This window comes from Nycticebus coucang, chromosome 9, assembly GCF_027406575.1.
Source record: "Nycticebus coucang isolate mNycCou1 chromosome 9, mNycCou1.pri, whole genome shotgun sequence".
Taxonomy (NCBI): Eukaryota; Metazoa; Chordata; class Mammalia; order Primates; family Lorisidae; genus Nycticebus; species Nycticebus coucang.
In genome coordinates, this window is record NC_069788.1 from 1,703,293 (window position 1) to 1,728,792 (window position 25,500).

Genomic DNA, 25,500 nt, shown 5'->3' on the forward strand with positions numbered 1-25,500 from the left:
TCACACGAGGCTGAGCACCTGCACACTGGCCCTAGTGTCACAGTGTCAGAGTGTCGGGCTCTGCTTTGGAGAGAACTCAGGCTAAGGAGAGAAGACACTGAGGAGAGGCTGTCAGGGGCCTGTCCGTGAAGGTGGTGGGCAGCGTGTGCGGGTCCTGCTCACCCTGATCTTGAACATTAGAAACCTCACATGATGCAGCTCAGGAGTCCACACCTGCTGTCCCCTCTCAGAGGCCCACGGCTAGTGAAGTCCCTCCAAGGGTGGAGCCAGCCCTTTCCCCACCTCGCCACCTCACTGGGAGTCCAGGGTCACTCCCCGTGGGCTCTGCAGCATCCTGGGAAGCAGTGAGGATAACCAGGGGATTATCAGAAGGAACCTTAGGAAAGTCCTTCTCACCAACATGTCCCTCCCACTGTGCACTTATGGGGTGTGGCACTGGTGCCCCAGGAGAAAAGGTTCTCCTGTGGACTGCAAGCAAGATCCACTGGGTTTTAGTCATACCAGGTTAAGCTATGCTGTGTTAACAAATAAAACTCAAAGTTGAGTGGGTTTTACATAAGCAAAGTTTATTCTTCACTTAGGCAAATTCCAATGAAGATGCTCCTTGTTAGGCAGCTTTCCAAGGCGGTGTCCTCCAAGATCTTTCCATCTCCAGATGGAGAACAGTGAAGGTCTCCACATTTATAATCCTGAAAGGGAACACAAGATCAGGCAGAGGGGATTTCTTGCGTTCCAGGTTGGGGCGGGGCCCTCCTTACTTCCACCCACATCTCATTGGCCAGATCCAGTCACACTGTCTTACCTGGATCTGTGGGTCTAGAGATTCCCTATGAGCCCTGGAGAAAGTCAAAATGGCCCGGTGAGCAAGGGACATCTGTGCTGCATCTGGTGGGAGTGTCCTGCTTGGTGAGAGCTGGGCCATCCCCAGAGAGGACTCACGCCCTTCTCCAGGCCCCTGGGCTTCTCCCCTCCCTGGGCTGTACCTCCCAGGTTGATTCCCCAGGTTGGTTCCCCAGGCTTCTGAATCCACCTGCTGTCACCCCCCCTCTTGCCCTCTCTCTTCAGTCTCCCCCTCACGGCTACTTGGTCCCCCTCTGTGCACGTCTCCTTGCTCAGCCAAGTTCAGTGGTTCATTAAACCCAAGCCTGGATCAAGGCGGCAGAGATCATCAGGCCCTTTCTTCAAGTGCATGGAGAGCTCAGATCTTGAACCCTCCCTGGGAAAGGAAGAAATTATATTCCATCCCTCTAATACAGACAAGAATTTAGAAAGAAAGAATAAAACACATTTCCTATTCAGCATGACTGGATCTCATGTTCCACTCTGACTGTTTTCCCCCCCCTCCCCCATCCCTGCCGTTAACATCCTGGAACTCACCATCTCCCACCTGGACTTGTCCTGAGTCTTCCCCTCCATCCTTCTAAAGTGGCAATCTGATGAAGGAATTCTGCAGTTCATACAGAAGCCTATAACATCAATAGTTCCCAAATGTTCTAAAGACAAGTTTACTGTCCCATGCAGGGTATAAGGGACCTGGATGGTGTGATTAAGGACCCTGAATTGGGGGGATTGTCCTGGATCACCTGGGAGAGCCACTGTGCTCACCAGGGTCCTCACAAGGCTAAAGGTCAGAAGCAGGACAGGTGGTGACAGAAGCAGGAGGTTGGCGTGATATGAGCAAGAGGCCGGGAGCTAAGGAATGCAGGCTCCTCTGAAAGAGGGCGGAGGGCAGGGTGGATTCTCCTGGGAGCTCTGCTAACACCACATGTTAGCCCCATGGGACTTATTTCAGACTTCTGACAGTTAGCACTATAAGAGAATAAATCTGTGTCACCAAATATGTGGGTACAGCCTCAATAGGAGACTCATTCAGGACCCCCGACTTTCTCCATCCCTGCCCCAGGCTACTTTTCCAGCAGCATCTCTGGACCCCTCTACTCTCTACATCCACCTCCCACGGTGGGAGAATCACTGTTTTTCAAACATCTTGGAACTCCGCCTTTGCCCTTCCCCTTCTGTTGCTCTTTTCTATCTAATCACTTGCTAAACCTCCTTGGGCTCCAAGATTCAGCTGGACATTACCTTTGATGGGGACAGCCCCTGCTCCCTGTTCCCATCCCACTGTGTATATGTGTTCTAAACTACCATTGTGTTAATAAATGCTTGCTGAGGACAATTTTACTTTTACATCCTTGTCCATATGAAATGCCTAGTTGTGGAAAAAAATAACCCATCTCATCTAATAAGGAGAGACTTTCCACTGTGATATGGATGTAAGTTCTATGCACTTTTAGACAATTTCACCAATACTGCCATTCATCCAGTTTTTAATTGTCATGGGATCCTAGTAATAATAATGAATGGAATGAACTAATTCACTAAATCTGGGTTAAACGTATAATCTACTTTTAGATTATTATAATATTATATCTTTTATTGTTTCTGCAGCGTCTACAGCATCATTTTTAAACTTCAAAGTGGACAAGGACTTTAGAACAGTCGTGTAATGATCATGGCCACGTTTTATGTATGAAGTTAACTAGTTTCTTTGAGTGAACATTTTAAGCAATTGAAGCCCTTCCAGGTTTTAACATATCAAATCTAAGTTGAAAGGTAAGTCTCTGGATAGACATTATGTGGAGAAGCACAGACCTGCAGGTAACATCAAATCATCAGCTACTAAGAAACTGATCTGAGGCAAAAATTTCCAAACTCTGACTTAAAAATTCAGGATCCTAAACTTTTATGAAAATACATCTCAGAAAAATATTTGGAGTGCTATCTCCTCCTTTGATTAAACAAGAGAGGCAAACTTACTAATATGCTAGTAATAGAAATCAGACCCTTTTAGAATTTACAAGAATAGATGAAGGGTGGCGCCTGTGGCTCAAAGGAGTAGGGCGCAGGTCCCATATACCAGAGGTGGCTGGTTCAAACCCAGCCCTGGCCAAAAAAAAAAAAAAAAAGAAGAATAGACGAAATATTCAACAATCACAAATTCACCCACAGAGTTTTACAATCCTTAGGATGGAGTTTTGCTGTATATTTTAATAACTTTTGTGCTGAGTTGTTTTGATGAAAACTCTTAATTCTATTAATGATGGAGATTGGGTTAGGCAAATGTTAGGGTGGAGAGAGAACAGGGAAATGATTACCTATTTTTAAATACATACTTGGAAAATGAATCATGAAAACATACCTATTATTAGAGTTTTTATTTTTAACCATTCTTAAAGAAATATATATGCCTAATATCAGAATTGGGGAATTTTTTAATCCTGAGAGAGGGTTTCACTGTGTCACCCAGGCTGGGAGCAGTGGTGCAATTACAGCTCATTGAAACCTCTAACCCCCCAGCTAAAGTGATCATTCTGCCTCAGCCTCCCCAGTAGCTGGGCTACAGGTGTGCACCACAATGTCTGGCTAATTAAAACTTTTTTTTTAGAGCTGGAGTCTCACTATGTTGCCTGGGTGGTCTTTACTCCTGGCCTCAAGCAACCCTCCTACTTTGGCCTCCCAGAGGGCTGGGATTACAGGTGTGAGCCACCACTTGGCCCTTTTAAATGCTCAAACATTTCTGCCAACACTTTAAAACATGGATGTTTGTTACCTACAGCACAGGTAGAAAGGTAATGAATTTTAATATTAAATTGACTAATTTCTACTATCACATTCACCTCCTTGGTGACATGAAAACTTTGACCATTTCTATATCAAAATCCGGTGCTGTGCTGTACAATCCCTCTCTCTGCTCTCTCTGTCTCTCTCTCTCTCTAAGAGCTTATGGTTAACATTTGGCTAGCTGGTTGTTAAATCATTGGTACCTTCAAATACATCATGGTAGGACTATTTACACCATAGAAATTGGCAAACTCTACAAAGCAAGGCCTTTATTTCTTTTTCTCTCTCTCTTTTTTCCTTTTTAGTTCAAACAGCCTGTTTATTACCACACAGCTGAAAACCCCCTCCACTCCCCCACTACACAGGTTGTCCCAGCTCTGCGTCCAGCCTTCATGCCTGCAAGCCACAAGGAAAGGAGTCTTGGTGCAGTAGTTTTTAAGCTACTGTTTCCCCCTCATTGGTCTATAAATAATGAAAACTGACAGCCCTAATTTTTAGTTGGAGAAATGCACCAGAGGGAGGATAATGTCATATCCTCATTGTCGAATGCAATATTACAGCCCAAGTCTTGGGACTCTTGTTTAAAACGTGATTACTAGATAGAGACTTTCGAATAGACAACATTAATTGGGATTGTATAGAAATCCTCTGTGTTTATTCCCAGGAATGTACTGATACCACACATACTCATGGGATTAAGAGTCAACTTACAACATACTAATCAGCATAGCTTTCATCTCATTTACCCAATTATAGCATTAGGACATTTGTGTTCTTCAAGGTATTTCAGATGACTATAGTTATAAACTGGATGCACGCAATTACCAGCCATAGCAATATGCATTTTTACATTTTACCTTTTGACTTGTTTATGAACATGGTTTGTCTACTCATAACTATCATACCTGTGTGACTATCATTAATACACCTGAGTGTATTAGTGTACAATTACAAAAATATGTATGTTATTATTACCTATTTTATTGTGAAAAGTGGCCTATGACATATTTTATCATGTTTTTATATGTTTCTAAACAAATCCTCTCTTAAAAATGTAAATAAATGCACCCTCTTGGAAGGGTGCAGGTGAAGTTTACTAAGTATAGAGTATAAGGGTTTGAACACAATAATTAATACCATGAAGGCTACGTTAACCAGTTCAGTGAAAATATTTCAGACTGTATATGGAACCAGCACATTGTACCTCATGATTGCATTATTGTACACAGCTATGATTTAATTTAAAAAAAATGTAAATAAATGTATTTTTAAATTAAAAAAAGAGTCAACTTATATATGGACGGAGGGAAGGTGATTGGTGCGATTACACCTACAGTGCATCTTACAAGGGTACATGTGAAACTTAGTAAATGTAGAATATAAATGTCTTAACACAATAACTAAGAAAATGCCAGGAAGGCTATGTTAACCAGTGTGATGAAAATGTGTCAAATGGACTGTAAAACCAGTGTATGGTGCCCCATGATCACATTAATGTGCACAGCTATGATTTAATAATAAAAAAATAAATTAAAAAAAGAGCCAACTTATATAAGACATATTTTGAATCATGATCCAGAGTTAGAATGTTTGTATCATTTCATAAATCTGTTCACTTGTTTTCAAAGTAATAGTGTTTATAGCTCAGAGCAGCAATATAATAGTTTGGATGATTTTATTTTGTTTATTTATTTATTTTACTTATTTTTTGTGACAGTTTCACTCTGTCACCCAGGCTAGAGTATAGTAGCATCATCATAGTTCACAGCAACCTCCAACTCCTGGGCTCAAGTGGTTATCCTGCCTCAGCCTACTGAGTAGCTGGTACTGCAGGTATCTGTCACGAGGCCCAGCTAGTTTTTTCCTTTTCCGTAGAGATGGGGTCTCGCACTTACTCAGGCTAGTCTCAAACTCCTGAGCTCAAGAGTTCCTCCAGCCTCTGCCTCTCAGAGGTATTATAGGTGTGAGCCACCAAGCCTGGCCATAGATGAGATTTTTAAACAAATACTACCTAGCAAGAAAGACCTAGCAATAAAACATAAGGAAAGAAAAATATCAAGACAGTGAAAAATCTAAAGACAATATGGCATGTTGGGCTTATCACCTGCCTGATAAACAATGAAATCAGGATCCTGCACTGCAGAAAATACAACATATTTTGATAAAGTTCTTGCAAAGTCTCTCAGTGGAGCATCTTTTAGATAGCTTCCAGAAATAATAGATTTAGAGTATGCTAAGTTAACTGAGATGACAATGTTTTATAATGAATTGAATGTGCTCCTTAGAATCTGTTTCTTTCTTTCTTTTCTTTTTTTTTTGAGACAGAGTCTCACTATGTCACCCTGGGTACAGTGCCATGGTGTCACAGCTCACAACAACCTCTAACTCTTGGGCTTGAGTGATCCTCTTGCCTCAGCCTCCCAGTAGCTGGGACTATAGGCACCTGCCACAATGCCCAGCTATTTTGTTGTTGTTGTTGTTGCAGTTGTCATTGTTGTTTATCTGGCCCAGGCCGGATTTGAACCTGCCATCCTGGGTATATGTGGACTGCGCCCTACCCACTGAGCTACAGGCACCGCCTAGAATCTGTTTCTTGACAATAATCAACACCCAGAACGAATCTGTCAATTAATGAAAACCCAGGATATAACCAGTTTATAACTTGTCTACTAAAATGTAATATGGAAACCAAATCTTAACTGGGATTAGGAATAACCTAAGATATAAAAATATAATGTGTCTGGATTTAAAGGCTGTTCTGGGAAAGGGGGAGCCCAGTGCACCTGGCGCAGAGCCAGACTGCCCTCAGGAGGATGCAGACCAGCTGGGGCAGCTCCACGTGCATTGAGGCAGAGATGAAATAGGACAAGTGACAGATCCTCGGCCCAGAAAACAGACAAGAACAGACAGAGGGTACAGATGAGACTCAAGGAGCAAGTCCAGAGAAGCTACAAGGTCAGACAAGTAAGTCTGTGAACTCATCCTAGAAAAGGTGCTACACAGCGCGTTGCTGACTATCACCACGGTCACCTCCACCCCCCTTTGGGACTCTGTGTGCTGATGCCAGAGCCCAGTCCACCCATCAGAGCAACTTTGGAACTTTATTCTAGAAAGGCCATCAGAGCTGTCACTATGTGAGGTCCAACAAGTAAGGTTATGAACTTGCCACTGTGCGCTTATGTTGACTGTACAAACAGCCCAGTGGGTTTCATAGGCTTGTGTATCAGTGTGTCACAGCTGTGTTTGTGTCCCCATGTGCTGGGGTCCTGATAAGTGGAGTCATTATTGTTATTGTGTGTTTTGTGTGCTGTACAACAACAGTTCTGATGACCATCCAGAAAGAGTTCCAAAACTGCCTTGAAAGGTGCACCAGGCGCTGGTGGGGGTGCACAGCTTCCCAAGGGGAGGACGTCAAAGGTGACTGTCGTGACGGACAGTAGTGAGGTAGGTGTGCAGCACTTCTTCCAGGACAAGTACAGATCAGTTGTCATATATGCTATGGCATCCTTTTACTGTGATGTCTTGTCTCAGTTGGAGGGAGGGGGCAAGGCTAAGTTTATGCTAATCTTTGTGGATATCATTTGTCCTGCTTAGAACACGTGAAGGAATATGGAATAGGCCTCCCAGAAATGCCCTTTCAGCTCAGGAAGGACCTCCTGGTGCCCCAGGAGCTGGGAGCACGGGTGCTTCTGCCTGGGAATTTCAGCTCACCAAGGTGTGTGATGCTCCCAGCAACACATTACCCTCAGAACAGAGTACATGAAGGAATTTGTCTAAGGACATGTAACGGGTATATGCTCAGGGCTACAATCCAGGTTCACCTAATTCTAAATTTTCTGCTTTTAAGTGGTCGCGTGTGTTCAATCCATCTAAACCCGCCCACAACTGTAAGTTCAGTAGCAGCGAGACTGCAAACCAGAAAGGCCTTACCTGTGAACTGTTTTGGTGTCCTTGGACTTGGCACTGAGTTGAACTGCCTTGGGGAGGGCCTCAGCAGGACTGCAGAGAACTTTGGCCGTTGTCTAGGGCCCGTGTGAGCCGCTGAGCCAGACGGAGCTAATAGTGTTTTGCGGTGGGTCACACAGAACCATTGTCAGTGATCTGCCCTGCAAGCTCCGCCCTCAGGGTCGCAGAGCTAGAAATGGGTGGGAGCTGGTAACCCAGCAACCAAGTAGCCTAAGGGTGGGGTCTGAGCTGCCTTGCAGCCCTAACCCTCAGGGGCAGAGTGAGACCGGTTTTGGCACACTGGGTAAGTGGATAGCCACTTCAGCAGTGATTCCAGCACTGGGAAAGCTGGGAAAGCTTCTGCTCAGCAAGTTTACAAGTTCAAAGTGCCTTTTAAGTGGGCTGAAGAGAGATTTAGGGTGTCTACCTGCTGGGGTTTGAGAAATCAGCAGCCTCCAGTCGTATCAGAACTGTGATTAACATCTCATACCCCAGAAGACCACGTGTTGCCCAGACAATATTCAATAACATATACAATCTGCTTTGTTTTTCGTTGTGTATTTTTTTTCTTTTTTTATTGTTTGTTTGGTTTTTTTTTGTTTATTTTGACGTTGTTGATGTTCTTTTGTTTTTTAATTTCAATCTTTTCCATACAGATCCCTTTTTCTTTCTCAATTTTTCTAGTTTAATTATAATTTTCCATTGCTGCCTTTTTTAATAACTAGAACTTCATTTTTGCTAGTGTTTCTACCGCTATCATTTGGTTTTCCACCCAATTTTATCCCCGTAAAGTTTTCTGTTTGCTTGTTTTGGTTTGATTTATAGCATTTTTGTCTTTCCTCTCTACTTGGTGGAGGTGGGCTACTGTGTCTGATCAGGTTAGCAAAGAGCTGCTGACCTCAAGGGAACCACCCAACTGGGCACCCCCAGAAGGTGGGGTTTTTTTAAGGTTGTGTCAAAGTACCCTACTGTACACCTATATTGCCCTGTCTCCCTCTTTCTGTGCCTCTCTTCTTTTTGTCAACATTCCTTTTACCCACCCCGTCTCCTTTCTCTATTTTTCTTTTTTTTTTTTCTTATCACTCGGTCCTCCTTTCTTTCATCCCTTTCTTGCTCTTCAACCTTCTCACACTTCTGGTCCTGTAACCCTTAGTCCACAGGCACAAGAACTTAAAGAGCAAGAGGAAGTGAAAGGAAAATTAGGGCAAGGAAACAGATAAAAGAAATCACTCATGAGGAAGAATCAGCAGAAAACTCCAGGCAACATGAAGAACCAGTCTAGAACAACCCCACCAAGGGACCATGAGGTAGCTACTGCAGATGATTCCACCTGTAAAGAAATGTTAGGAATGACAGAAAGGGAATTTAGAATACACATGTTGAAAACAATGAAAGAAATGATGGAAACAATGAAGGAAATTGCTAATAAAGTGGAAAATAACCAAAAGGAAATCCAAAAACAGAATCAAATAAGAGATGAACAATATGAAGAATATAAAAAGGATATAGCAGACCTGAAGGAACTGAAACAGTCAATTAGGGAACTTAAAGATACAATGGAAAGTATCAGCAACAGGTTAGACCATGCAGAAGAAAGAATTTCAGAGGTAGAAGACAAAGTTCTTGAGCTAACTCAGACAGTAAAAGAGGCAGAAAAGAAGAGAGAGAAAGCAAAACGTTCACTGTCAGAATTATGGGACTTTATGAAGCATTCCAACATACGAGTTATAGGAATTCCAGAAGGGGAAGAAGAAAGCCCCAGAGGAATGGAAGCCATACTAGAGAATATTATAAAAGAAAATTTCCCAAACATCACCAAAGATTCTGACACACTGCTTTCAGAGGGCTATCGGACCCCAGGTCACCTCAACTCTAACCGAGCTTCTCCAAGACACATTGTGATGAACCTGTCCAAAGTCAAGACAAAAGAAAAGATTCTGCAAGCAGCCAGGAGTAAGCGCCAGTTGACCTACAGGGGCAAATCCATCAGAGTGACCGCAGACTTCTCTAATGAAACTTTCCAAGCAAGAAGACAATGGTCATCTGCCTTTAATCTACTTAAACAGAACAATTTCCAGCCCAGAATTCTGTACCCTGCTAAGCTAAGCTTAAAAATTGATGGAGAGGGCGGCGCCTGTGGCTCAGTGAGTAGGGCGCCGGCCCCATATGCCGAGGGTGGCGGGTTCAAACCCAGCCCCGGCCAAACTGCAACAAAAAAAAAATAGCCGGGCGTTGTGGCAGGCGCCTGTAGTCCCAGCTGCTCGGGAGGCTGAGGCAAGAGAATCGCGTAAGCCCAAGAGTTAGAGGTTGCTGTGAGCCGTGTGACGCCACGGCTCTCTACCGGAGGGCGGTACAGTGAGACTCTGTCTCTACAAAAAAAAAAAAAAAATTGATGGAGAAATCAAATCATTTACGGATATACAAACATTGAGGAAATTCGCCACAACAAGACCAGCTCTACAGGAAATACTTCAACCTGTTCTGCACACTGACCACCACAATGGATCAGCAGCAAAGTAAGAACTCAGAAATCAAAGGACAGAACCTAACCTCCACACTGATGCAAAAGATAAAACTAAGCAATGGACTCTCACCAAATAAGACAAATAGAATACTACCAGACTTATCAGTTATCTCAATAAATGTTAATGGCTTGAATTCCCCACTGAAGAGACGTAGATTGGCTGACTGGATTAAAAAACACAAGCCATCTATTTGCTGTCTGCAAGAAACACACCTGGCTTCAAAAGACAAATTAAAGCTCCGAGTCAAGGGTTGGAAGACAATTTTTCAGGCAAATGGAATTCAGAAGAAAAGAGGAGTTGCAATCTTATTTTCAGACACGTGTGGATTTAAAGCAACTAAAGTCAAAAAAGACAAAGATGGTCACTTTATGTTGGTCAAGGGAAAACTACAATAAGAAGACATTTCCATTCTAAATATTTATGCACCCAATTTAAATGCTCCCAGATTCTTGAAGCAGACCTTACTCAGTCTGAGCAATATGATATCTGATAATACCATCATAACAGGGGACTTTAACACTCCTCTTACAGAGCTGGACAGATCCTCTAAACAGAAATTAAACAAAGATATAAGAGATTTAAATGAGACCCTAGAACAACAATGCTTGATAGATGCATATAGAACACTCCACCCCAAAGATAAAGAATATACAGTCTTCATGGAACATTCTCCAAAATTGATCATATCCTGGGACACAAAACAAATATCAACAGAATCAAAAGAATTGAAATTTTACCTTGTATCTTTTCAGACCATAAGGCACTAAAGGTGGAACTGAACTCTAACAAAAATGCTCAACCCCACCCAAAGGCATGGAAATTAAGCAATCTTCTGTTGAATAACAGATGAGTGCAGGAAGAAATAAAACAGGAAATCATTAACTTCCTTGAGCATAACAACAATGAAGACACAAGCTACCAAAACCTGTGGGATACTGCAAAAGCAGTTTTGAGAGGAAAATTCATCGCTTTAGATGCCTACATTCGAAAAACAGAAAGAGAGCACATCAACAATCTCACAAGAGATCTTATGGAATTGGAAAAAGAAGAACAATCTAAGCCTAAACTCAGTAGAAGAAAAGAAATATCCAAAATCAAATCAGAGATCAATGAAATTGAAAACAAAAGAATCATTCAGAAAATTAATGAAACAAGGAGTTGGTTTTTTGAAAAAATAAATGAAATAAATGAACCATTGGCCAGACTAACTAGAAACAGAAAAGTAAAATCTCTAGTAACCTCAATCAGAAATGATAAAGGGTAAATAACAACTGATCCCACAGAGATACAAGAGATCATCTCTGAATACTACCAGAAACTCTATGCCCAGAAATTTGACAATGTGAAGAAAATGGATCAATATTTGGAATCACACCCTCTCCCTAGACTTATCCAGGAAGAAATAGACCTCCTGAACAGACCAATTTCAAGCACTGAGATCAAAGAAACAATAAAAAAGCTTCCAACTAAAAAATGCCCTGGTCCAGATGGCTTCACTCCAGAATTCTATCAAACCTTCAAGGAAGAGCTTATTCCTGTACTGCAGAAATTATTCCAAAAAACTGAGGAAGAAGGAATCTTCCCCCAACACATTCTATGAAGCAAACATCACCCTGATACCAAAACCAGGAAAAGATCCAAACAAAAAGGAGAATTTCAGACCAATCTCACTCATGAATATAGATGCAAAAATTCTCAACAAAATCCTAGCCAATAGATTACAGCTTATCATCAAAAAAGTCATTCATCATGATCAAGTAGGCTTCATCCCAGGGATGCAAGGCTGGTTTAACATACGCAAGTCCATAAATGTTATCCACCATATTAACAGAGGCAAAAATAAAGATCACATGATCCTCTCAATAGATGCAGAAAAAGCATTTGATAAAATCCAGCATCCTTTTCTAATTAGAACTCTGAAGAGTATAGGCATAGGTGGCACATTTCTAAAACTGATTGAAGCTATCTATGACAAACCCACAGCCAATATTTTACTCAATGGAGTAAAACTGAAAGCTTTTCCTCTTAAAACTGGAACCAGACAAGGTTGTCCTCTGTCACCTTTACTATTCAACATAGTGCTGGAAGTTCTAGCCAATACAATTAAGCAAGACAAGGAAATAAAGGGAATCCAAATGGGAGCAGAGGAGGTCAAACTCTCCCTCTTTGCTGACGACATGATCTTATACTTAGAGAACCCCAAAGACTCAACCACAAGACTCCTAGAAGTCATCAAAAAATACAGTAATGTTTCAGGATATAAAATCAATGTCCACAAGTCAGTAGCCTTTGTATACACCAATAACAGTCAAGATGAGAAGCTAATTAAGGACACAACTCCCTTCACCATAGTTTCAAAGAAAATGAAATACCTAGGAATATACCTAATGAAGGAGGTGAAGGACCTCTATAAAGAAAACTATGAAATCCTCAGAAAGGAAATAGCAGAGGATATTAACAAATGGAAGAACATATCATGCTCATGGATGGGAAGAATGAACATTGTTAAAATGTCCATACTTCCCAAAGCAATCTACCTATTCAATGCCATTCCTATCAAAGTACCTACATCGTACTTTCAAGATTTGGAAAAAATGATTCTGCGTTTTGTGTGGAACCGGAAAAAACCCCATATAGCTAAGGCAGTTCTTAGTAATAAAAATAAAGCTGGGGGCATCAGCATACCAGATTTTAGTCTGTACTACAAAGCCATAGTGCTCAAGACAGCATGGTACTGGCACAAAAACAGAGACATAGACACTTGGAATCGAATTGAAAACCAAGAAATGAAACTAACATCTTACAACCACCTAATCTTCGATAAACCAAACAAGAACTTACCTTGGGGGAAAGACTCCCTATTCAATAAATGGTGTTGGGAGAACTGGATGTCTACATGTAAAAGACTGAAACTGGACCCACACCTTTCCCCACTCACAAAAATTGATTCAGGATGGATAAAGGACTTAAATTTAAGGCATGAAACAATAAAAATCCTCAAAGAAAGCATAGGAAAAACACTGGAAGATATTGGCCTGGGGGAAGACTTCATGAAGAAGACTGCCATGGCAATTGCAACAACAACAAAAATAAACAAATGGGACTTCATTAAACTGAAAAGCTTCTGTACAGCTAAGGAGACAATAACCAAAGCAAAGAGACAACCTACACAATGGGAAAGGATATTTGCATATTTTCAATCAGACAAAAGCTTGATAACTAGGATCTATAGAGAACTCAAATTAATCCACATGAAAAAAGCCAACAATCCCATAGATCAATGGGCAAGAGACATGAATAGAACTTTCTCTAAAGATGACAGACGAATGGCTAACAAACACATGAAAAAATGTTCATCATCTCTATATATTAGAGAAATGCAAATCAAAACAACCCTGAGATATCATCTAACCCCAGTGAGCATGGCCCACATCACAAAATCTCAAAACTGCAGATGCTGGAGTGGATGTGGAGAGAAGGGAACACTTTTACACTGCTGGTGGGACTGCAAACTAGTACAACCTTTCTGGAAGGAAGTATGGAGAAACCTCAAAGCACTCAAGCTAGACCTCCCATTTGATCCTGCAATCCCATTACTGGGCATCTACCCAGAAGGAAAAAAATCCTTTTATCATAAGGACACTTGTACTAGACTGTTTACTGCAGCTCAATTTACAATCGCCAAAATGTGGAAACAGCCTAAATGCCCACCAACCCAGGAATGGATTAACAAGCTGTGGTATATGTATACCATGGAATACTATTCAGCCATTTAAAAAAATGGAGACTTTACATCCTTCGTATTAACCTGGATGGAAGTGGAAGACATTATTCTTAGTAAAGCATCACAAGAATGGAGAAGCATGAATCCTATGTACTCAATTTTGATATGAGGACAATTAATGACAATTAAGGTTATGGGGGGGGAAGCAGAAAGAGGGATGGAGGGAGGGGGGTGGGGCCTTTGTGTGTGTCACACTTTATGGGGGCAAGACATGATTGCAAGAGGGACTTTACCTAACAATTGCAATCAGTGTAACCTGGCTTATTGTACCCTCAATGAATCCCCAACAATAAAAAAAGAAAAAAAAAAAAACTTACAACAGGACCTATCAGATTTAAATTAAAATAAATAAATAAATAAATAAATAAAAATAAATTTTCTGCTTTTAAATTCTGTGCTATATAGGTTTGCAATTCAGTACCATAAATATGCGATTATGTTTTTTATAAATGTAGGCCTACTAAGGAGGCTGCCAGGCTGGTATCTTCAGGAACAAAGCCTGAGTCCCTGTTGCCTAAAGGACCTCAAACCAGCAGCATCAAACTACCTCGGAGCTCATTAAAAATGCAGGATCCCCAACACTGCTGTAAGTGATCAGGGTATAAAGTGTCTGACTTTGCCACCATACATCCCCTTAGTAGCCCTTGTGGCTTTTGAAGGTACGAGACAGAGAGGGAGATCCCTCTCCAGCAGCCCCTCAGGACAGTCAGCATTTACAGAAGGCTTCGGTGTCTGAGCCCCATCTGGGGGCTCCAAGGCATCCACCCTCTCAGAGCCCTTAAGTAAGGTTTTACTATCTCCCTCTCACGATGCGGAATCAGCACCAGGCAGCTGAATGACTCCACCCTCAGCTGGCAACTGGCTGTGCTAGACAGTGAGCCCAGGCCGTCCATCCAGGCCCTCTGGCCCCAGCCCAGAGCCAGGGCCTCCTTCCCACGAGGCTGCCATTTCCCAGGTGACTCCCCAGCAAGGTGACTTCCTGCACTGAATTGGTCATAGTGACGAGGCAGGGTTGAGCTGGGCTAGCTCAGTGTGTGACCACTGTGCCCATAGCTGTTGGCCTGAGCCAGTCCAGGCTGGGGGGCAGCTGGAAAGTCTGGGGCTCTTAGCCCCTGAAGTGTCTCTGCCTGGATTCTGACTTCAGCTTGGGAGGCTCCTGTCCCCAAATGAGTTTTGGTGGCAGTGCTCTTCCTGTGAGGAGTAACAGACTCCAGATTCCTCTCTCTGTGACGTGTCTGTTTCATAATATTGGATTTAAATAGATTGAAGTTTGATTTGAAGAGTAGAATGAATTTTGTTAACAAGGATCCCTCTTATTTAAATGCTTAACCATGTTTTCCTGATGATAGGAAAGCGGAAAGTATTACCTTTGACAAGTTCCTCACCTGAGGAGTTCTTGTACCCTACCAACAGTCCTTAGCGTGATCCTGGATGGCAGAACCACAGCCTGTCCACAGCAGTGTGGACGTGTGCCTTCATATTTGACCCGGCCGGAGCGCAGACAATGGTGTCCCAGAATTATCATCAATAAATCAGTTTTTCTTGCTACTTTTATTGAAGATTAGCTTTGTCTCAGCGCCTGCTTTGGGGAAACCCTAATGAAGACGAAGGCCAACTTGAATTCCTCTGAGGTTCAAATCTGTGTCTCCTCTGAGAATTGTCTCTGATCTGGACCCAGGTGCCCCCAGGTGCAGGCACGGCCTCCAGTCTCAGAAAACTTCTACACAGGCTGGGCACCTCAGCCTGGTCTCCAGGGTGGCCATGACCAGCAAGTGGGCACTAGCTCTGGCAACTGTGAGGGCCTGGCTCTGGAGTCAGACACGCCGACAGGTCACAGAGGAGGTCAGTGTTTGGAGAGACCAACAGACTTGGGTCACCAGCAGTGCCTCCCTGGTGCCACCCACCCCCACACACCTCCGGCCTGCACCAGCCATGTGATCCCACGTCACTTCTCGCACCCACCTCTTCATACCAGACGGCAAACTGCCCAAAATCAAAGACCAAGTTTCTTCACGGTCGTGTCCCTGTTACCGCAGGATTTCTGAAACTGTCACAGAGGCACTTACCGGGTGTGTGACCTGCATGGGTTCAGTGTCCCCTCACAGATCTCCGGGACTGGGAATTTGTGACTGAGGGTCATGTAACAGAGTAGGCACCTGCCTCACTCACCCGGGACGGGTGACCAGGTGGCCATTCTCCAGGTGATCCAAGCTGAGGGCTCTCAGGGGAGGAGGTGGGGTGAGGCTGACCCTGCAGCTTCTCCCTCCCTGGTCTCTGGAGGTCTGCTGACTTCCAGCTGTTTCCTGGAAGCAGAAACCCACAGCCTAAGAGCTCCACCCACTCCTGGAGCTTCTTGTACTGGGAACAGGGCCGATGTGGCCCACACGTCCAGTGGTACTGAAGGGGTCTCTGAAAAGTAAAAAGGAGCCTCTGTCTGTTATTCAGAGGAAACTTGGCAAAGCAGAAAGCAACCCTGAGGGACGTAGTTAAAATTGATAAAACTAAGCATAGGGCTAGAGAAGATTAACTGGGAATGAACTGATTCAAAGGCAGACAGACCAACAGGGCAGAGTGCCTGTGAAAGCGCATGTGGCGGGAATGAGACAGAGTTGGGCAGCCGAGACACAGCTGGCCTGGCTGGTGCAGCTCCTGCCCGACCTTCCCTGTCTTGTAAATTAGGTCCCACCCTAAAGAGGCCTGTCTTGAGTAGTTTAGGAGGATTGATCCAGGAAGTTAACTTTTGAAGTGGAATGTTGTAATAGGTCACTGAGTTATGCTAAAGGTTAATGTGATCTTCGCTTTGAACTATGCAAATTAAGAAAGAACCACATTGGAAAGAAGGTAGCTTTAGGGATATAAGAAGTAGAAATTTGGGTGGCACCTATGGCTCAGAGGAGTAGGGTGCCGGACTCATATGCCGGAGGTGGCCCAGCCCTGGCCAAAAAAAAAAAAAATCTGCAGAAAAAAAAAAAAAAGAAGAAGTAGAAATTTGAGTAAAAATTGGTGAGCTGACCCTACCCCCCTCCCCGGTAAGCCTTGTCTTAACTTTTGTAGAGCTTTTTATGTTTGTCAATAAACTCTCCTGGGCTCTTTACTTCATGCTCATCGTCCTGTCTGCTCACCAGGGGTGTGTCAACAGAAAGGCTATGGCCAGAGTACACCATGGAGTGGCTTGAAGTGCGTGGATAGACTGCCCATGAGGGTAGCAAGCAGGTTTTCTTTTTCTGGCTCTCTTTTCACAGGGGACGGTCACCTGTCCTGGTCTGTTTTTATGGCTCTGCGTTTGTTAGTGGGTGTATCTTTCGATTCTTTGTCTGACCACCCAAGAACCTGCTGTTTAAAGCTCCGACACTCTTTCCTGCCTACCCGGCAGCTACAACGCTGAGCGGCCCTTCAGGGAGGATGTGCTACAGCGAGTGTCTGGGCCATGCCTCCCCACCAGCGCTGCGACCACCTCGCCCATGTTCTTTGATGTTGGAGTAAGGATAGGGGAGGAAGCTGTCAGCTTTTCTAGGAATCCGCTCCATTATTTCTGAGTGTGGAGAAGAAAGCCTGTCTGAGCACTTAATTTTGCTCTTGACTCTTCTAACAGGTCTGTAAGAACTGTGACCTCAGCCTACAGGACAGAAGCCTCTTCCCTCAGAAAAAGACTAAATGTAGAATTAGACCCACACTTTAATCCAGTAAGGGGGAGGGGGTATGATGCATGCAAATAGGTCACAGCCTTTTTACAGTGAGCACAGAAATTTGAGTGTGAGGATGAACATATATAAAGGAATGGGAATATCCAAACTTCACCACTCCAGAGGTCTTTAAATAAGTGAGAAATATTCATGACTGACAAGCAAATAGGTCTGTGAGATACTTTCAAGTGAAGAAAACAAGTGATCTAATGTATGTTTTAAAAAATCCTATAGATATGTATGTCCATATATTTTGTAAAAGCAAAGGTTTATAAAAATAATGCATACAAAACTATCTATTAGTGTAGAAGGCAAAAGGTAATTTAATATTTTTATTATACATAATTATAGTTTAATTTTTTATAACGAAAAATTTTTTTCGTTATAAAAAATGAAGAAAAATCAAAACAAAAAGAAAGATGGGTAAAAGAAAAGAACAACTTTTTAAGAAAAAAATAATAATTGCCATTTTCCAAAATATTTTAAAGTAATTTTTAACTAGTTTTAAAGAAATATAAATTAAAGCAACAGTGAGGTACTACATTTGGCAAATCAAACTGAAGCTGTGTTTTTAATGCTCATAAGTCTGGACGAGAAAATGACATGATGGAGGGGCATATTCTTCTTTCACAAGTGGTGAGAGTTTACGGTTCTGAGAAACTGGCACATTTTCTCAGAACCAGAAGGGCAAAATGCATTATAAACTTTTAAATTTTTACTTTTATATTTTACTCAATGATTAGAATTCTAGGACCTATCCAAAGAAAATAAAATTGATCCAAAATTTATGTAGCAAAGTACTCATCACTTCATTATTCATAAGTCCAAAAAACTGAAAACAATTTACATACCTAATACTATTGAATTTACCAAAGAATGATATGATGCAGTCATTAAAAATTTTGTGCTCAAAAAAACAACAAAAAAAAAATTTGTGCTCAAAGACTATCTAATGATATATAAAAATATTTTTGATAATGTTCAGAAAAATGGGAGATAAAAAGTATAGATTCAATTTTGTAAGTTAATAAATGTCCAGATATTATAAGTGTGTATTCATGTTAACACAGAGACCAGAAAACAGATCAAAACAGCACAGCAGGTTTGTTTCAGCCAAGGTTGCGATTTCAGGTGATTTTTATTTCTTTCTAATTTTCTACATTTTTTAACAATGCTTTTTTTTCTATTTATATGGGAAAAAAATAGCAAAGTTAAACTAACATAAGAAAAAGGGTAGAACCCTATAGCTCTTTTTGGCTAGCATCCCAGATCAAAGTCTTGGCCATGTTCGCCTGGTATGCTGCGCTCTGTGAAATATATTTTAGGGGAGAGACAATCAAAAAAAATCAGTAATTTATACTTTTAATTTTCCATAAATCTTTAATAAAGAACATCTTAGTTTTGGGGGGTTTGGAATTGCAAAGTTCAAATACACACGACTACTTTGAAAGGTCTATTCAACAAGTCCAGTCAGCGGGATTGCCCTCTCCCTATGACCACCAGGCCTATGTATACAGGTACTGGTAGGAAGGGTCAGCGCCTCCACCACTCAGCTCTGCCTCTCAAGCCCTGTCCTGGGACAGAGTTTTGAATCATGAGTGTTTGGGGTCCAGAGGATGAGAGCGCTCACGTTATCTCACCACGCACGCCAGGAAACAAATGCTGCAGACACAGGCTTACAGCAGCAAACACTTCCCAGTTGTTCCCAGTAATGCCTCACGTTTACCATAAATGTTAGTTCTGCTAACATTTATTTTTTTAAATGTGAGGGGAGAAAATTCTTGAGGAAAAAAATTTTTTTTAATTCCCCTTGCTTTTAAAAGTATTTCTAAACACAGGTGATGTTATGGGGTCACCATTCTTGGTGGTAAAAGTCCTTTCATTTCCTTCATCTTCCTCGGGAGGCAGAGATCACAGGAGAAAATGAATCTAAGTGAATTTCCCTATTTTCTGTCTCAAATTGCTCTACTTATGTTGAAATGTGTTTAAGAAAACACTAAAAACCACAATCAGACTCATTTGGAGGCCATACAGTCTAGTCCAGATTTGGTAAACATTTACACTTTGCACTTCTTTTAAAGTAGACGGAAAGCTCCGGTGTTGCTGGAGATTTGTCCCAGAGTGCTAATGACCAGGGTCTAATGACAGCACCCCACGTAGCCCAGGCTGTGTGACGGGACCTGGGGAATGCAGCACTCTCTCCGAGCATGGGCAGCAGTTGTCCTGTGATGTGATTTGTCAAGATACTTCACAGTTGACACCTAAACCTTTGGTCTCTACCTAGTCCCAGAGCATATTTGACTCTCTCTAGCCATGTCCTGTTTTACATCACTTTAATACTGTCTCACAGAGAATCCAAGATCTTTTGGTATTTGGAGTAAAATACTCCACATTTGGCTCTGTGCAACTATAGGCTTTTCACCAGAGTGCTCTTCCTAGAAACTGCTATATCAAGGTGCTTTGGAGGAACTTTCATCACTATTTATGCATTATTTATGTCAATTTCCAAATTATGTAATCATTGGCAGAATGAGCGCAAGAGAAGGCAGGGTAGTTAACAAGACATGAGTGAAGTCTCAGCAGCCGATGCCACGTGGTGAGCCAGTGAGCGGCCTCTGGCGCAGCATCCGCTGTGGTCACAGCACACACATCAGCGCACATGCCCTTCTCACTTGTGGTCAGGCTGGGCTGTGGGTGGGCCAGGAAAGGGCCAGCTCCAGGGGCATGTTCTGTCTTCACCTTTCTAATAGCAAAGTTTGTTGAAGCTCCTGAGTGGTCAGAAGCTCTTTGAAACACAGTCTGGATTCTATTCCTGGTGGTTTGTGTAAGTCCAATTTCTTTATCTTTTCTATTCTGACCACAGAATTCTAGTTAAACAAATAAAAAAGCCATTTTACAAAAGCTGTTATAATCTTGGTGTAGCTATAACAGATGGTGGCTTCTTCTTTTCTTTTTCTTTTTTCTTTACTTATTATTTTTTAAAATCACTTAATACATTGTTTAAATTTCAGGTTAATTTGAGGGTACAAAGAATTCGGTTACAAGGTTTGCATTGTCAAGTACAGACCCTGTTGTAGTCATGTCCCACCCCCAGGAAGTGTGCCGTGTACCCCCACATTATGCCCTTTAAATGGGAGCACGCCAATCCTCCTCCCTCTTCTCCCTCCTCCTCCTTCCCCTCTCCCCTTCTTGAGTTGAGTTTTTCTCCTATGTGGACAGGTATTACATCATCTACTGGTTTCATATTAGTGTTGAGCACATCGGATAGTTACTTTTCCATGCTTGTGATACTTTACTATGGTGAATCTTCTTCTTCTCCTCCACCTCTTTTTCTTCTAAAAAAAATAAGATTCCAGGGGCTCCCACAGGCCTCCTATGTGAAAAGTGACCCTCAGGGACCAACCTATTGAACATCTGGAGCAGAGATCCAGCTGTGTGTGGCCTGGGCCCTTACATGGGCTGATCACAAGCTGCTTCCCAAATGCTGTGGTGTGATTACACTGTTCTCAGTGGTTTTTCTTAACCTGAGAGGTCCAGATAATCTTCAGTGACCCAAGTCCATTACTTTCCAGACTTTCTCCTATTTCAAGAGCGTGAAACATACAGGTTTGAACCTGCCTCTGCCATGACTTCTGACAATTTACTCCATCTTCCTTACGGAGCCTCAGTTTACTGATCTATAAGATACCTTCCAGGTCTATGGTAAGAATTAAATGAGATTAGATATTTTAAGTTATATTACAAAAACTTACAACTGGCCAACATGCACATGAAAAGATGTTTAGCATCACGAGTCACTAAAGAAATGCAAATCAGACCCACAATATGTCACTTCACATTAGGTAAAAGATGTTTAGCATCACTAGTCATTAAATAAATGCAAATCAAACCCACAATATGTCACTTCACATTAGGCAAAATGGCTTGTTGTTTTTTTTTTTTCCGAAAATGGACAATAACAAGTTTTGTGGGGACAGAAAAATTAGCACACGTCACTGGTGGGTAATATAAAATACAGACTGAAAACCAAACTGCTGGCTCCTCAGTGAGCCAGATGCTGAATCACATGTGACCCAGCGGTGCATCCTGAGTAATGCCCAAGATAACTATGGTAGGGCCCCTCATACATCTGTGCATTGATGTCCAGGGAAATAGCACTCACAATAGCCAAAAGGCAAAAACAACCCAGATGTGACGTGTGCCGACCGATGCATGGATAAACACATGTGGCATATCCGTGAAACAGGATATTATCAGCTGTTAAAGGAATGCAGCCCAGATGCACCACAACATGCATGGACCTGGAGGATACTGGGCAGAGGATCCAGACCCAAAGGCTGCACCCTGTACCATCCAGCTGATGTGAAATACCCAGAACGACCGAACTGCAGACACAGGAAGCAGGTTAGTAGCTGTGGGGGGGTGGGGGGAGAAGGTGGAGTGAGTCTGGGCCCGAATGTGTTCGGGAACCAGGGAGCAGTGGCTGCACTGCCCTGTGAATGCACTGAATGGATGCAAATGGTAAATTTCATGTTATGAACATTTTATCACAATGAAATATACTTTCTTTTTTAATGCTATCTTTTAGAAATGAAATAAAATAAAATATACTTGCACATGGTGAGCATTCAGTAAGAGCTATCACTAAATAACTTGGGCATTCTGTGCTCTCTCAGAACAGTATTATCATGCACCAGGTTTTATTTTGTCGTTGTCTAATTGACATTTTTCTTATCCCTCCAACTCACCTGCTCTTTAAGTCATGACAGGACCTCTGCACCTCCTTTTCTGCCAACCCTTTCCTGTATGCAGACAGAACTACCTGTGTGAACCCACCTGAGAGGCACCAAACGTTTATCTGCCCTTAAGTCTTTACTTCCTGGCACTTTGAGCCCTGAAATCCCAGAATTAGGAGGACCCCATCGTGTAAGGCCTGGTGTCGCCACAGGGCCCCTCTGGAAATGCAGGCTTATCATCTGCAAGAGTTAATAAACAAGTATAAACAGACCAGAATGTGGAACATCTTAGTGTGAATAAATGTCATCTGGAAAGCAGCTGAGGAAATGTGACTTCGCGCAGCAGACCTTTGGGGGATACCTGAAGTCATGGTCTGTCTGGCACGGTGACTCCAGTGAGGGGCTCTGAACTGCCAGCGCAGCAAGAGAGAACAGCACTCTGGATGAGGGTAGCTAAAGGGAGTGAAAAGATTTGAGAGGCAAATGTTACCTCTTGGAGAACTGTGCCAAGATCTTTTGTTTAGCAGCTGTGCCCGTCTAATATCACACAGGGGGCAATCAACATGCTTCTTTTTGTGAACACGTGATGAACAGTGTATGGGACGAGCTGAAGACTGTCACCTTCCTACACCCCTCTCTGTCACCACAGCTAAGGTAACATTAACAGGAGTCGAGACTTGTGGAGCTCACTGCTGGCTTAGCATTTCTCGGTAGTCCCCATTATCTGTGGTTTCAGTTACCTGCACCCAACAATGGTCCAAAAATATTACAGGAAAAGTCCCAGAAGTTTTAAGCTGCATGCTGCTGTGAGCAGCATAACAGAATCCGATACTGTCCCTCTCTGTTCTCCCCTTCACAGGAATGGGGGCGAGCACAGTCCAGTGAGAAACTTTGAGAGAGGGGGACCACATCCATGTAACCTTTACTACAGTGTTGCGTTATAGTTGCTCGGTTTTATCATTAATTCTTGTTTTTAATATCTTACCGTGTCTAATTTAGAAATTAGACTTTATTATTATGAATGTATGGGAAACACAATCAAATCACCTGGGTGATGTGGGGGGTTTTCCGCTTTCTATTCCCACATTTGGACAGCGTATGCAAGTTATTCTGTATAGACATAATTTGGTAATACATGAGTAGAACCAGAGACACTATTTAACATATATTTTCTATATATGTTTCTCTCCAATAGCTCAAAACTCCGTGTAGCTTTCATCTGGAATTGCCATTATTTCCTTAATCTGAAAAATTGTACTTTCATGGCTGAGGAATTTCTAAGCTACAGATTTTCACCCAATTATTGTAAAGCATTTCTCTCCTCCATGCTGTGACAATATCCAGGGGACGCCAGGCTGGGCCTGGATCAGAGCTTAAACCCAAACATGGTGTGACCCTGCAGCTGGCGTTTCTTACTTGAGCAGAGGGATGGAGCCATTGGGCCCGCGTCACACACCCAGTCACCCACATGTGGTGACGTGTCACTCCCGACACCCAGCAATGCCCTGCTGCCCACACAGCCCTCACCACACACAAACCCACATGCTGGCAAATGGCAGAATCAGCACAGCCAGATGTGCGAGTGGCCTGAGACCGCCCCCCAGACCACATGATGCAATTAGAGATTGGGCTTGATGGAGATATCACTGGCTTTGCGTTCAGATAAATATCACTAGTAACGAACTATAGAAATGATCCCTGAAAGTATAGTCTTACAGGGGTATTTGCGAAACTTGGTAAATGTAGAATGTAAATGTTTTGGCACAGTAACTGAGATAACGCCGGAAAGGCTATGTTAACCATTGTGATAAAAATGTGTCAAATGGTCTATGAAGCGAGTATATGATGCCCCATGATCATATCAATGTATACAGTTATGATTCAATAAAAAAAAAAAGAAATACTAAATATCACTAGTGTGGGAAAGAGCCACGGTGTGAGTTGACTCCTGTTTTAAAGAAGCACAGGCTGTTGGGAGGCTGCCCCAGTTGGTAGCTTCAGGATGACACCCTCAGCACAGCTTCCTGAAAAGATAATCAAGGACTCTCAGTCTGGATGAGTAAATAATGTTTCCACCAGGCACACAGTGATAACAAACACACTTCTCAGAATCTGTGCTTTGTCTTCCAAGCTTCCGCGGGAATCCACATGAAGTGTGTTTCCTTTGTGCACCTGTAGGCTCACTGCGTGCTATTGAACTTCTCAGGTTCAATAGCACGCAGGTTGCTATTGAACTCAGGTTGTCAAAGTAGGCAGCCGTTCATGACTGAAACGGACGTACAACACAGACATGAGGACAGGGCACAGGGACTGCCCTCAGCAGCAGTCAAGGGTCCAGCCACCAAATACTCACCCAGTGGCTGCTGTTTTTAAGGCTACTGTGCCCTCTGGGGGATAAAGATGTTATTTTACCCTTTAAAGAAACTATAGTTGGAGTAAAATGCAAGAGGGGCGGATGCCACCCAAGATGCCTACTCAGGAGCCATTTCTGCCTGGTTCACGGTTGTTTGGGTAGCAATGTGCTCTACCTCGACTGTTAAATGTTCTAGGCCAATCTTGGCTTCCCTTTCCCCTTCCCCTGACATTCCTTTTTCTAGCTGTTCTGGGCACGGATGACAGACTTGCCCTTGATACTTCCTTCCTTCCACCTTGGGAGAGCTATGTGATGATGAAATGCCTGGAGCTGAAGCAGCCACCTTGTGATGGTGAGGTAGAAAGCCACAGATGAAAATCAAACAGGCTTAGAAAGTGAAATCAAAGGGTAGAAGGATAGTTCTGAGCAGTTAATAAGACCTCAGAAGTGCACAATAAATATCTCTGAGGTTTAGCCTGCCATTAATGTGGCCTTCTACAATACACAATGTTGAACACCAGGGAAAGAACAACAAAGACTGAAATCTTTGTCAAATACTTACTGTGTGCCAGGCATCATGCTTGTTATTAGACATACACGTGAGACTGGACAATTAAGTTCACAAACTTGTCCTAGAAAAAGTGCTACACACCTCACTGCTGAATATCACTACTGTCACCTCTGAAGTGACCGACACCAGCGCCTAGTCCACCCTTCAAAGCACTTTTTCTAGGAAGAGTTCATGAACATAACCATCAGACCTCGTATGATGACAGCTCTGATGGCCATACCAGGAAAAGAGTTCCAGAATTGCTTTGAAGGGTGGACTAGGTGCTGGCGCTGGTGCACGGCT

The 25,500-nt window shown here is 42.7% G+C and overlaps 1 long non-coding RNA gene and 1 pseudogene across 4 annotated transcripts; both read right to left on the reverse strand.

The window, feature by feature from the left end:
* Positions 1 to 478: 478 nt before the first annotated feature.
* LOC128593758 (uncharacterized) lies at positions 479 to 16,553 on the reverse strand. Of its 4 annotated transcripts, none has more exons than XR_008382406.1 (3): positions 16,045 to 16,553; positions 1,378 to 1,466; positions 479 to 689 (listed from the first exon to the last, which is right to left on the reverse strand). It is a non-coding gene; the product is annotated as an uncharacterized LOC128593758 (long non-coding RNA). The 4 variants fall into 4 exon arrangements; XR_008382404.1 differs by having other exon boundaries at positions 15,942 to 16,553; XR_008382407.1 differs by lacking the exon at positions 479 to 689 and adding an exon at positions 845 to 1,216.
* A 7,337-nt stretch (positions 16,554 to 23,890) lies between these two features.
* Positions 23,891 to 24,008, reverse strand: LOC128594966 (uncharacterized; annotated as a pseudogene).
* Between the last annotated feature and the right edge of the window lie 1,492 nt (positions 24,009 to 25,500).